Source organism: Protopterus annectens, chromosome 3.part1 (genome assembly GCF_019279795.1).
Source record: "Protopterus annectens isolate FY-2018-M chromosome 3.part1, PAN1.0, whole genome shotgun sequence".
NCBI classification, from domain to species: domain Eukaryota; kingdom Metazoa; phylum Chordata; order Ceratodontiformes; family Protopteridae; genus Protopterus; species Protopterus annectens.
This window is the reverse complement of record NC_056732.1, coordinates 435,692,784-435,704,784: the sequence shown is the minus strand read 5'-3', so window position 1 is coordinate 435,704,784 and position 12,001 is coordinate 435,692,784. Positions and strand designations below refer to the sequence as shown.

General features: G+C 39.2%; 1 protein-coding gene across 4 annotated transcripts in view; it reads left to right on the top strand.

The window, feature by feature from the left end:
• The window catches only part of ACTR3B (actin related protein 3B), a 1,280,959-nt gene that overhangs the window by 803,864 nt on the left and 465,094 nt on the right, over nucleotides 1-12,001 (top strand). The gene's annotated exons all lie outside the window — the stretch shown is intronic.

Genomic DNA, 12,001 nt, shown 5'->3' with positions numbered 1-12,001 from the left:
TTGCAAATGATATTTTGTACTGTAGCTTGTATAACTAGATGGGTAGGTGGTTTGAATATACAGAGATTGCCACTGTGTTTGTGCATCTCCCTAATGCTAGGTAGGAATGGCTTCACCCACTGATTTGATATAGAGCTTTACTGTGGGAGTGGGCTTTCCAACCACTATCAGTCCCTTTTTAGCACATAAATCACCCTAGCAAAACAGTGGTGATGTCATCTTTTCAAATGACCACTATCTCACAGTTATTATCAAACATGTCCTGTGACGCATGTGATTCATGCATTGTCTGTGATTCATTCAATGTCTTCTAGCTTGTGATCTTGCTTAGGTAGTTTGAATCCAGACATTAAGCCATAGGCTTGCGCGTGCACGGATTTGTGTGTGTTTGTGTGTGTGTGTGTGTGTGTGTGTGTGTGTGTGTGTGTGTGTGTGTGTGTGTACATGTAGGTAGGAATGGCATCACTCACAGATTTGATATGGGGTTGTATAGCCGGTGAAGGCTTTTTCACTAAATTCAGTCCATTATACAACACAGACAACTTAGTTAAACACTGATGAGCCCATTTGTTGAAATGTGATTTATCTCATGCTTGTAGTAAGCCTTCTCCAATGGCATCAGGAAATGACACAATGTACTCTAGATGGTGGACATATTAAGGTGTGAGTTTGAATCTGGCATTCTCTAAGTATTCTACATGGGAGTGCTTCTACAATCAAAAGGATGACTGGATTATGCAACACTTATGGTTTAGAACAACTACCGCCATGCAAGATTTTGAAACAAATCACTCCACTGTTTCAGTCAAAGTCATACATATGCCTTGCATGACTTTGATGATGTCATGCCGTCACATGTGCCCTGTCTCACATTTGTAGTAAGACTTCCTCTGTGACTTCAGATATACCCTAACATTTGTAGTAAGACTTTCACTGTGACTTCAGATACACCCTGTCACACATTTGTAGTAAGACTTCTGTGAAGATTGGGTGAAGGGGTTGTTAGAGATTTTCAGCAGGGTAGGTTTCCAAAAAGAAATACTGACTGACAGCAGTGCCAATTTCATGTCAGACCTGCTGGATTGTCTGTGGAAGTCTTGTGGGATGAAGCACATGAAGACCACCCCCCCTACTATCCCTAGACTAATGGTCTTGTTGAGAGGTTAAACTTTACAATCAAGTCCATGCTATGGGCATTTGCAGATCAGTTTAAAAGGGAGTGGGAAAAATATTTGCTCCATCTGTTGTTTGCTTACAGAGAGGTTCCCCAGGAATCCACAGGTTTTTCTCCCTTTGAGTTGCTGTATGGGCATAGGGTGAGGGGACCTCTAGATTTAATTTGAGATGTGTGGGAAGGTGAGTGCGCATCTCACATGGAGTCTGTTGTGGCATACATCCTAAACCTCAGGACAAGGCTCAGGGAACTCATGGGCATGGCCCAAAAGAACCTGGCAGAAGCCCAACAACAGAAAAATGTGTGGTATGACAGGAATGCTCGAGCTAGAAAGTATGCTGTGGGGCAGCCGGTAATGGTTCTCATTCCTGTCACGCACAACAAGCTGCAAGCAGCTTGGGAGGGACCCTACAAGGTGGTAAGAAAGGTAAGTGATGTTAACTACATAGTGGAACTGCTAGGCAGAAAGCAGGGCCACAAATTGTACCATGTTAACATGATGAAACCTTACCATGATAAGGAAGCCCTTGTGCTGAGCATTCACAGTGGATTGCAGGAGGAATCTGAGGGAGATCTGGTGACTGATCTCCTCACTGAGGCTCGGGCTGACACCTCAGTGGATGGGGTAGCAATGTTCCAGGTTCGAGAAATCTGAGAAGTGTTGCAGGAATTTGGGTACATGTTCACTGGGAAACCAGGGTGCACCCACCTGGGGCAGCACCAGGTGGATACAGGACCCCAAAGGCCTGATAGGCAGGCTCCTTATAGAGTGCCTGAGAGAGTCAAACAGACTCTGAGGGAGGAGGTACAGGAGATGTTGGAGCTAGGGGTAATTCAAAAGTCCAACAGTCCCTGGCCTCCCCATTGGTGCTAGTGCCAAAGAAGGATGGCAGCACCAGGTTCTGTGTGGACTACAGGAAATTAAATAGTCACACAGAGTCAGATGCTTACCCCATGCCTAGGACAGATGAGGCCCTAGAGCAGCAGGGTGGGGCTAACTATCTTACAACCATTGATCTTACCAAGGGCAACTTGAAGGTGCCCTTGACTCCCAGTGCTAGAGAGAAGTCAGTCTTTGTGAACTCATACAAGCCAAAATGTGTCACAAAGACTGGCATCTCTCTTCCAGTGCTAAAGAAAAGTCAGTTTTTGTGACTCCTTTTGGCTTGTATGAGTTCACAAAGATGCCCTTTGGGATGAAGAATGCCCCAGCACCTTTCCAGAGGCTGGTAGATCATATCCTAGCAGGAGCAGGAGGGTTTGCCCTTGCTTACCTAGATGATATTGCCATCTACAGCCATTCCTGGCCAGAGCACCTTCAGCATGTCAGGGAGGTGCTGGACAGACTACAGAGGGCAGGGTTGACCATTACGCTGAGCAAATGTGAGGTGGGTATGGCAGAGGTCTCCTACCTAGGACATAGAGTGGGGAGTGGTACAATAAGACCAGAACCTGCCAAACTGGAAGCCATTCAGGCATGGCCTGCACCTGTTACTAAAAAGCAGGTGAGGGCATTTTTAGGGATAGCAGGGTACTACAGAAAGTTCATCCCCAGTTATAGTGCCATGGCTGCTCCCCTCACAGACCTGACAAGGAAGAACAGGTCAGATAAGGTAGCGTGGACCCCAGCATGTGAGCAGGCATTCCAAAAGCTTAAAGAAGCTTTGGGAGGAGCCCCTGTGTTAGCCAGTCCAGATTACAGCAAAGAATTTGTTGTGCAGGTGGATGCTCTGAACCATGGGGTGGGGGCTGTACATAGCCAGATTTCTTCAGAGGGGGAAGAGCACCCAGTGGTTTATCTCCATCATAGGCTCCAACCCAGGGAGGAATGCTATGCAGCTGTAGAAAAGGAATGTTTAGCCATAATGTGGGCACTGCCGAAACTTCAGCCTTATCTGTATGGAAGGAAATTCACTGTTATGACAGATCACAACCTCCTAACATGGTTAAACAGAGCCAGCAAAATGCCAAGTTGCTAAGATGGAGCCTGGGGTTGCAAGCATATGATATGTTCGTGCAGCACTGCAGTGGGATTAGCAATGCCAATGCAGATGGGTAAGGTACACTCAGTTAGACCTAACTCCCTCAAGCAGCGCTTCTCAAGGGTCACTTGAAAAACTAGCTTGAGTTCTCCAGGGGGTGGAATATGTGAAGATTGGGTGAAGACAGGTGAAGGCTGCCAGCCTAGCCAGATAGAATTTTAGAGATAATTCTGTCATCTGTAAATATTAATGTAAACTACAGGCATGTTGTCTTAAATGGTAAAAATAGTGTTACATGTGGAACTGACAAAAATGTGACAACAGTGCACTCTACTGACCAAGTAAAGCATGTTGTGACCCTTTGATGTAAATATGTCTCTGGCCGGTCTAGGTGAAGGAATTCTTGCTGTTGTTTTAAGGCCAGAGTTAATGGCCAGAATTTGCATGCATAAATGTCCTTTATTGCTCTGGTTTCTGCCCAGAGGTGAATAATGTAAATGTAGTTTCTGTTAGCCTGGGAACTCAGGGAAGTGTGAAGAATGATGTAATGTAACCCAGGGAAGTGTGAAGAATGATGTAATGTGAACCAGGAATGTGATTTTAAAAGCAGAGAGAAACAGAGAGCATTAAGCATTTTTATCATCCAACTAATCAGTACTGTCTTTGTCTATATGTAAGTTTATCTTAGACGTGTGTTTTCTCTTAGAAATAACTAGAAACTAAAAAGATTAGAACAAGTGTTTTTCTGTGATGTCAGAACTATACTACTGAATTATTTTAATTTTTTCTCTGTTATCTCTGAACTCTTGACTAGCACTGTGTAGTAAAAAGTATTGTCTTGTGTTTTGACTATTTGTTATTAAATATTTTTAAACCCTTTCAACTGTGGCTGTTTTTGTAGAGATAATTTAAGCTCTTTAGAGTACTTGCATGCCTTTGGTAAAATTGTACAAAGCCACTTCAATAGCTTTAGCCCTGGGTTATACTACCAATTGGATAATAATATTACACAGTAATAATTGGACACCCTTTTAAGGGCCTTTAGTAGCTGATAAATATTAGTGGGTGGTGGCAGCTGGTACTACCGTATAGTCTGGGAAAAAGAGGCTCAGCTGGTGAACCTGTGCCAGTCTTCCCACAGGAGTGTCTGTGTGGTTTTAAAGACTCTTCTCAAAGTGTGTGTGTGTGTGTGTGTGTGTGTGTGTGTGTGTGTGTGTGTGTGTGTGTGTGTGTGTGTGTCAGCTACTTGGGTAGGGACACGAAGCACTGGTTGGACAGAGAGGGTGCTGGAGGTTTTAGCTTGCCCACTAGGCTGAGATCTGGACCCTATAACTGTGCCAGTGGGAAGTCTTATTGGGGACCTGGAGAGCAAGGGAGCAACCAGCCCCGAACTGACTGTAATCTCTGTGTGCTCTTAAGGGAAATTGCACTTTACTGTGTGTGTTTGTTATCTTTTCCTCCTATATGAGATGCCCCTCACTGGTGTTAGTGGTGAGGATTGAGGCTCCTTGATTGCCGGACCAGGGCATGGGCATCACAACTTCCACTGTGACTTCAGATAAAACCTGTCTCACATTTGTAGTAAGACTTCCACTGTGTTATGTGCAGTGACTGAATAGTTTGAATGTATGTGGTCCTAGTGCTAGAGATGAATGATATCCACCACAGTTGTAATGTGTACAGTTATAGTGGGAGTGGGCTTCTCCATTACTGTCAGCCCCAAAACTGTTTTGATGTTGATTTTACGACTTCAGATATGTTCTGTCTCAAAGCTGTGATAAGACTTTGCTTTTGGCACGTGTGGTTAATACACAGTTCTGTCGATTATGGGCTTATATAGACAGCAGTTCAACTTCAGCAAATTACAACATAATGTGAGTGTAGTGGCATGACACAAACAACATTGTTTCAATTGGTTTCTACCCCATTTAGTTCCAACAAAGCCCTTTCAACACATTGATGAATTAACTCCAGTCAAATAGGTGTTATGTCATGCTTATGGTTGGAGTTGTGCTGTGACACATGCAGTTGATACTGATTTCTATAACATTTGTACTTAAATAGGCACTGGTTCAAATCTGGGAATGTATATGTGCAAAACAATGCTGGCAGTTAAGAGTGGCCTACCCAACACACAGTAACATGGTGAGATCACAGTTGTGTGAACAGTAACACTGCTACATGCTTTTGATCTCTCAGAATATTTTGTAGTGGATAAATGACCATCAAAAACTTTTTAAATTACACCTTGAAGTGTGTTCTTTGTGAAACCCTAGATTACTAACTCTTGTGGTATATGCAGATAATACACAGACCTGTAGAGTGTGGAGCATGATAGGCAGGAGCTTGAATCCGTTAAGGTATGTCTGTCAAACAATTGTGACAGACTGAATTGGCTTAGCTAGAGCCTGGAGATATGATACAATTAGGTCTCACACTCCATGTTAGGGAAGCCATAACCATTCCAATAGGATACTGATATAATTTCTTCAAGGGTGTTCTTCGTCACTCATTAGATTTGTTTATTTCTGTGGTGTTAATGGTTGATACAGCTCTCTCTCTCTGAGGACAGACCTCAAGCATGTGTTCGAGTCTGACAAGATGTAATTGCTAAATATGTTAGAGAATGCTGACAGGCATTATTTATTTCCCCAAATATCTGTATTGCATGACTTAATGCAAACATTTATGGATGCATTTTATTATTTTCTTCACAATATAGGGCTTTAAAGATGCCATATTAATCACTTTTTGATGTGTGCCATTCTATAAAATCATCTCAGAGCATGAGTGGGCCTGTTCTGTGATACTTTGTTGTGGTTTTGTGTTGTATATTTGATGTTATTGTAGTAATTACAATACGTCCTTATTTTTTTAATTTCTCCAAGACTTTTGGGTATCTAATAACATGACAGGGATGATTAAAGTTCATGAAATTAGTATTGTTTCAGTCTTTGATGTTAGCCAAAAGTGCTCTTCACAGCATAAACCATATGCCCAGTATTGACTCCTTCTGCAGTTCATACGGAGTTACATGTATCTATAACATATCTAAATATGACTGTAAATTCTTTTTTATGAAACCCATTTTCCCTGCTACTATTGGATATGTCTGGGTATCCTTCTTCTGCATTTCCCTTGTTTCTGCCTGCAAATCCTTGTATTTTATGATTTTGTGTCTGTACATAAGACACCATAATCACTGGGTATAGTGGTTTTGGTGATCAATTGTACTTTTGTCTTTTTTTCCTGGAATACTATATCAGATTTTGTCATATCTGTTTTAACTGTTGGTAATGGATGATCCCTTGTGATACAAACTTCATCAGTTTCTGTGATGCTTTGTGGCTTATGTTTCCAATGCTTTTTAGTTATTTCAGTATTATAATGTTTGCACAATCCCCAATGCAACAGTCTTGCCACATTAATATCCCTTTCAGTATACAGGCCTTCTGCCATTAGTGTCATCACATCCAGTAACAAGATGTGCGACTGTTTCCAATTCTATTTTACAAAACTTGCATTTGTCTGTTTCTCTAATATGTTCAATGGATTTTGTAAACCACCGTGTACATAGTCCACTATCCTGGCCCGCCAATATTAACCTTTCGTCTTTTGATTTAAATTCACCTCTCCTAAACCATTCCTGCATTAAATCCTGATCAACATGAGGTTGTTCCAGGAGTTTTCTGTGTTTGCAACTGTATTTATGTCTTTTCCACATTTCTTCCCTTCTCAGTGGATCCTTCACCTTATATTCTGTCATTTTGTTTTTTTGGCACATTCAGTTGTTGCATGATTTTTATCTGCTTCTGGTTTGATTTCCATTCCTGCTTGACACCAATATGCTTTTGATAAACTAAGCAAGGAAGTTATCTTAGACTTGTTCTCCTCATGTTTTAAAATGTTCTCTGTATGGATCTTGTGAGGTCAGCAGATATGTATGCAGTCCTATGATTGCAGATCTATATATAATCAATTTAGAGGAGGCCCATACCTCTTTCAGAATGGGGAATATATAATCTTTGTATACACTCGTTTTTACAAATCATTTGATAAGCATGAATCATTTTTCTTGTTTTCCTGTCCAATTGATGCAATACCTTTTGGGGCCAGTTAATTACCCAGAACTGTAAGTCAGAATAGGAAGAGCAAAATGGTTTATAGCTTGGAATTTACTTCTAGATGTTAGAGCTGTTTTCAGTATTAATTTTAGCCTTCTAAAATAATCCTTGCTAAGTTTTATTCATGTTTGTTCATGTTTTATTGTTGATCCTTCATCAGTTCACAAGTATTTATACACTCCCTCTTGCTCAAGTTCTTTTATATCACATTCCTGCCCCAGACTGATATTTTCTTTGTGCTGCAGCTTTCTTGCTTTAAAGGTTGATTTTGCACATTTGTCAAGACCATATCATCTGAGAAAGTTTTGACCACTTGCTGCTGTGCTTTCAGCTCCTCATCTGATGAGCTATACAGTTTTAAATCATCCACAAAGTGAAGATAAGAAGTCTTTACTCTGTTGTTTTCTGGGAGCCAAATTGTAGCCTTGGCCTAATCTATTAAGTAGACAGCTTAGTGGGTTAAGGGCAAGACAAGCAGTGGAGACAGAGCATCACCCTGGAATATCCCACTTTGAATTTTTGTCCCTGGGGTAATAATCTGTCCTTTATCGTAGTTTAGCTGCTAAGTGGTTTGTCACTGTTACATGGTCACTGCAATGTAATTAATCAATGAAGGGTATATCTTATACATTTACAAGCACTCTTTTATCCATAAATATGGGATGTTGTCAGATGCTTTTTTGTAGTCTATCCATGCCATGCTTAGATTCATCCTCTTTTTACAATTCTCCATTATGATTTTATTTAACAACAAATGATTTTGTGTTCCATATGACTTTCTCTTGTTACTCTTTTGTTTTATTGCCATGACTGAGTTTTCTTCGAAATGACTATAAACTATGTCGGCATCAATTCCATTATATAGTTATACGTTGTCTTAAGGCAAGTTATTGATCTATAGTTTTCAGGATATCTTGCAGGTTCACTTTTAAGGAGGTGTATCATTTTTCCTGTTAAACAAGTTGGTGTCTGTTTGGGGTGTGCATGTAAATAATTCTTACTCATGGCTAAATTTTCATGTAAAGATATTAGCACTTTTAGCCAGAAGTTAGGTACTGCATTTGCGCCTGGTGTTTTCCAGTTAGGAGCTTTTCTTAATTTTGTTTCCATTCCTCTGGCTGTTACTTCATCCCATTTCATGCCCTGTACATTTGAAATTCTTACTGTTTCTTTTACTTCTATCCATTCAGCATCTTTATTATGTTCCACATAGGTGTTTCTCCAAAATGAATCTATTTCTTTTTTTGGTCTGGTGGTGTTTGTATTCCTTTTGCCTTGTTTTCCAATTTTTATTTATTTAACATTTGTTTACCGGGGAAGTCCAAATGGGCAAGTTTGCCCATTTTCAGCGGAGGCCTGGGGAGAAAAGCTCCTCATAATAACAACATAACAGTCATTATTTTAAACAATAGTGAAACAATCAGAGAAATGACAGTAATTAATCACATAGTAAGACATATTATCACAGTTCAAGTTAGTAATAAAGCTAATAGGATCACTTAGTAGCATATATTTTGACAGGTACACTTAGTAACAAGAAATTATTCAGTAGAGTAGTAGCAGTAATTCTCTAGAAAGCTTTTTTGGGCCATCAATAAATTGCTTATTTTGTTCTTTTCCTTTATATTTATCTACATAATGCCTAAGTTTTTCTGCCTGTGCTGATATCTTTAGTTTATTACATGGAATAGTGTCAGATGGATCCTGGTCTTTTCTGATTCTGTGCCTTGCTTTTTTCACGTCTATCTTTCTAAGTATTTTTGTTGATCTGTTCCATCTTCTATACTCTTCTAACAGCAACACTTGTTTTAATTGCTTTATAGTTTTCTCTGTCCAATACTTCCATGATGGCATTTGATTTCTCCCCTTCCTTTCCCTTACTTCCTTGTGTTTCTGTGATAAGACTTTATCTGTTATTAATTCAGCTGCACAGTAATATATCCTATTTACTTCTGTTAATATTGCATGAATTTTTATGAACAGTCTTAATTACTGTGTTCACTTGCATGATCAAACTTCTAAAATTGTGGGTCTTACTGACTTTCTGTAATCTATTTCTTTCATTGATCTTAATATGTCTGTCCATCTCTATTAAATCAAACAGTTCTTCCCTTAGATCATTTTTTTTAAACTAACAGCACATTCTTTGTTCTCCATTTCTCGTGGGCATTCTACAGAAAGTTCCAGAAAATCTTCCTGTGCCATATTCTCTTGAGCTTCACCCTGTGTCATCTATTGGTCTTTCATATGGGAGCTCACTGGCCTATCAGTCCACAGCACTTACTTGTCAGGTTTGCCTCAGTTTCCTGCATCTTTCTTTGTTGTGCAACTGCAGCTGTACTGGTTTCCTACTGAGGCCTTCAAAGTGTCTTCATATTGCAACAGATCAGATGCTTCTTGTTCCACTGGTTTCTCCTTAATTGGGGAATTCATTATTCTGTCATGCTAAAATGCTATCAGAGTTAGATTGTCTATACTAAATCCTTCACTTCACAGGTAATCCATTACTTTGGTTCTGTTTCTTTCATTTCTCCATTACTAATCCTATTTTGTACTTTCTCCTTTGTTTTCTTATTTTCTGTATTGTAAAGTTTTCCATGTCTGGGTGTCTTTGCCTGTATTTCTCTTCAAATATCTTTGGCGCTGCTTTTTGAATTGATTAGTTTTGCTTTCTCCTTTGCATAAATATTGTAACACATTAAATCTCTTTCTTTCCCATGTCCATATTGCTTCTTCAGATATCTCCCACTCCTCATGTTTCTCCTTATTTGGGGGGCTCATTGTTTCATCATGCTGTGACATAACTTACATTAGGCTTTCTATACTAAATCCTTCACTTCACAGGTATTCCATAACTTCAGCTTCTATTTTTTAATGTATACTTTACTAATCTTCTGTTCTCTGTTTCCCCTTTGTGATAATATTTTTTGCATTGTGAAACTTTCCATATCTGGGTGTCTTTACCTGTATTTCTCTTTGAATATCTGTGGAGCTGCTTTTTTGTATTAATTAATTTGGCTTCTCCTTTGAGTAAGTATTGCACAGTATCGGATCTCCCTTTCTTTCTCGTGTCCATATTTCTTTTTTATACCTTTCAAAAATCTCTAGATTTTGTTATTTATATTTTTACACTTTTTCAGATGCTTCTTTTTCCAAATGGCCCAAGGTTTGTTGGTCTGTATAATGTTTTTCATAAATCTGTTGTATTAATGAATATAAATTTCCATTTGATGCTTTTGACGGGTTTTTTTTTTGCAAGTATTTTTCTTTCCTCTAATTTCTCTCTTAATCTTTTTGCATATCTTCTGTTTGGAAATTCTGGGCTTCTTGCATAATAGTAAGAGTGCACAATTTCTTTCTTATCCTCAATAGGCCACTCTATCATCATCTTTATGGCTCATTTTTGGTCCGTCAGTTTTGTGATTTTTGTGGACTACTGAGTAATAGTACAACAGGGGGGGGGGCATTCTATAACAGGGGGCCTTCCTTATGAGCACACCCAGTCTAATGATGTATTAGAAGCATGACATTTAGCACAATGAACATTAAGTACTTGAGGCTATGAGGTAATTCTTTTCATTTGATCTTCTTTATGAAAAGAAATAGAAATAGCCTCTGGAAGGTTGGCTATGCCATTGTCTATGCAATGGTGTTATTGACATAACTCATGGAAGATAAGAATTGTCACAAACCAGAGTACATTTGTTATATAAGCAATGTAAATCTTCAACAGGTCACTTACTAATACATGTTAATGTTTCACCTTGGTGTGACGTATGTTACTGTACTGTCATACAGGTATTACTCGTGTTTAATAAGGCTCACTTCAGGGCTAAATGTGATGTACAACATGATACTATACTGCATTCACAAGTGTATTTTAATAGATTTTGTATTTCAACATGTATGGCGCGGCAGTTGTAGCAAGAAGGACACATGTTTTGTGACTGATTATACGGTCACAAATGTAACATTCTCAATTAAATAAAAACTGACAGTTGATACATATCCCTTGTAGCTGATGTCATACAATAATGCTGGCATGTAGTTTGTTTGGCCTAAGTGTTGTCTGGGCTACCTATCCATTTGTTTTATACACATACATATATCCTCTATATAGTCATATACTGACATTCCTACGTATGCAACCCAGTTGTCAAGGGAGTGAGTACACATGGGTTTAACCTTGATTTATGTGCATGTTAGCATATGTCACATTACCATACCCCTCATTTTGCAAATATATGCATCTAATTTCTGCCCTTTTTAGTTAACTATAAGTATGTTGGTCAAAGTGACAGTTCTGTATATCTGTCATGTCCTTCTGGATTGCATTACATACATACACAGCATGTAAGAACAGTTTGTTTGTTGGTGGAGACTCATATCTTTAGTTCTATTGTTTGTGGAGCTGCTTGACTGCAATAGATCAAGGATAGTTGAGACCTCAGTTGCAGGAATGCAAGACATAGATCTCCATGAAAAAGTCTGTAAGAGACAACGTACAAAGATAGGACTTCAAGCCTGTCTTGGTAGCCAAGGGCTTTTACACCATTAATCTTCTTAGTTAGGAATTGCTGAGGCCTTTCTAGCTGTGTGATGTGTCTGGTTGGACATACAGCAGGAGGCATTGTACTCTATAACTGCAATAAGCAGAGTACAGAGGGACAATAACTTTTTTACCTGGATAAGATACCTTTTGACATCAGTTGTGCTAAACA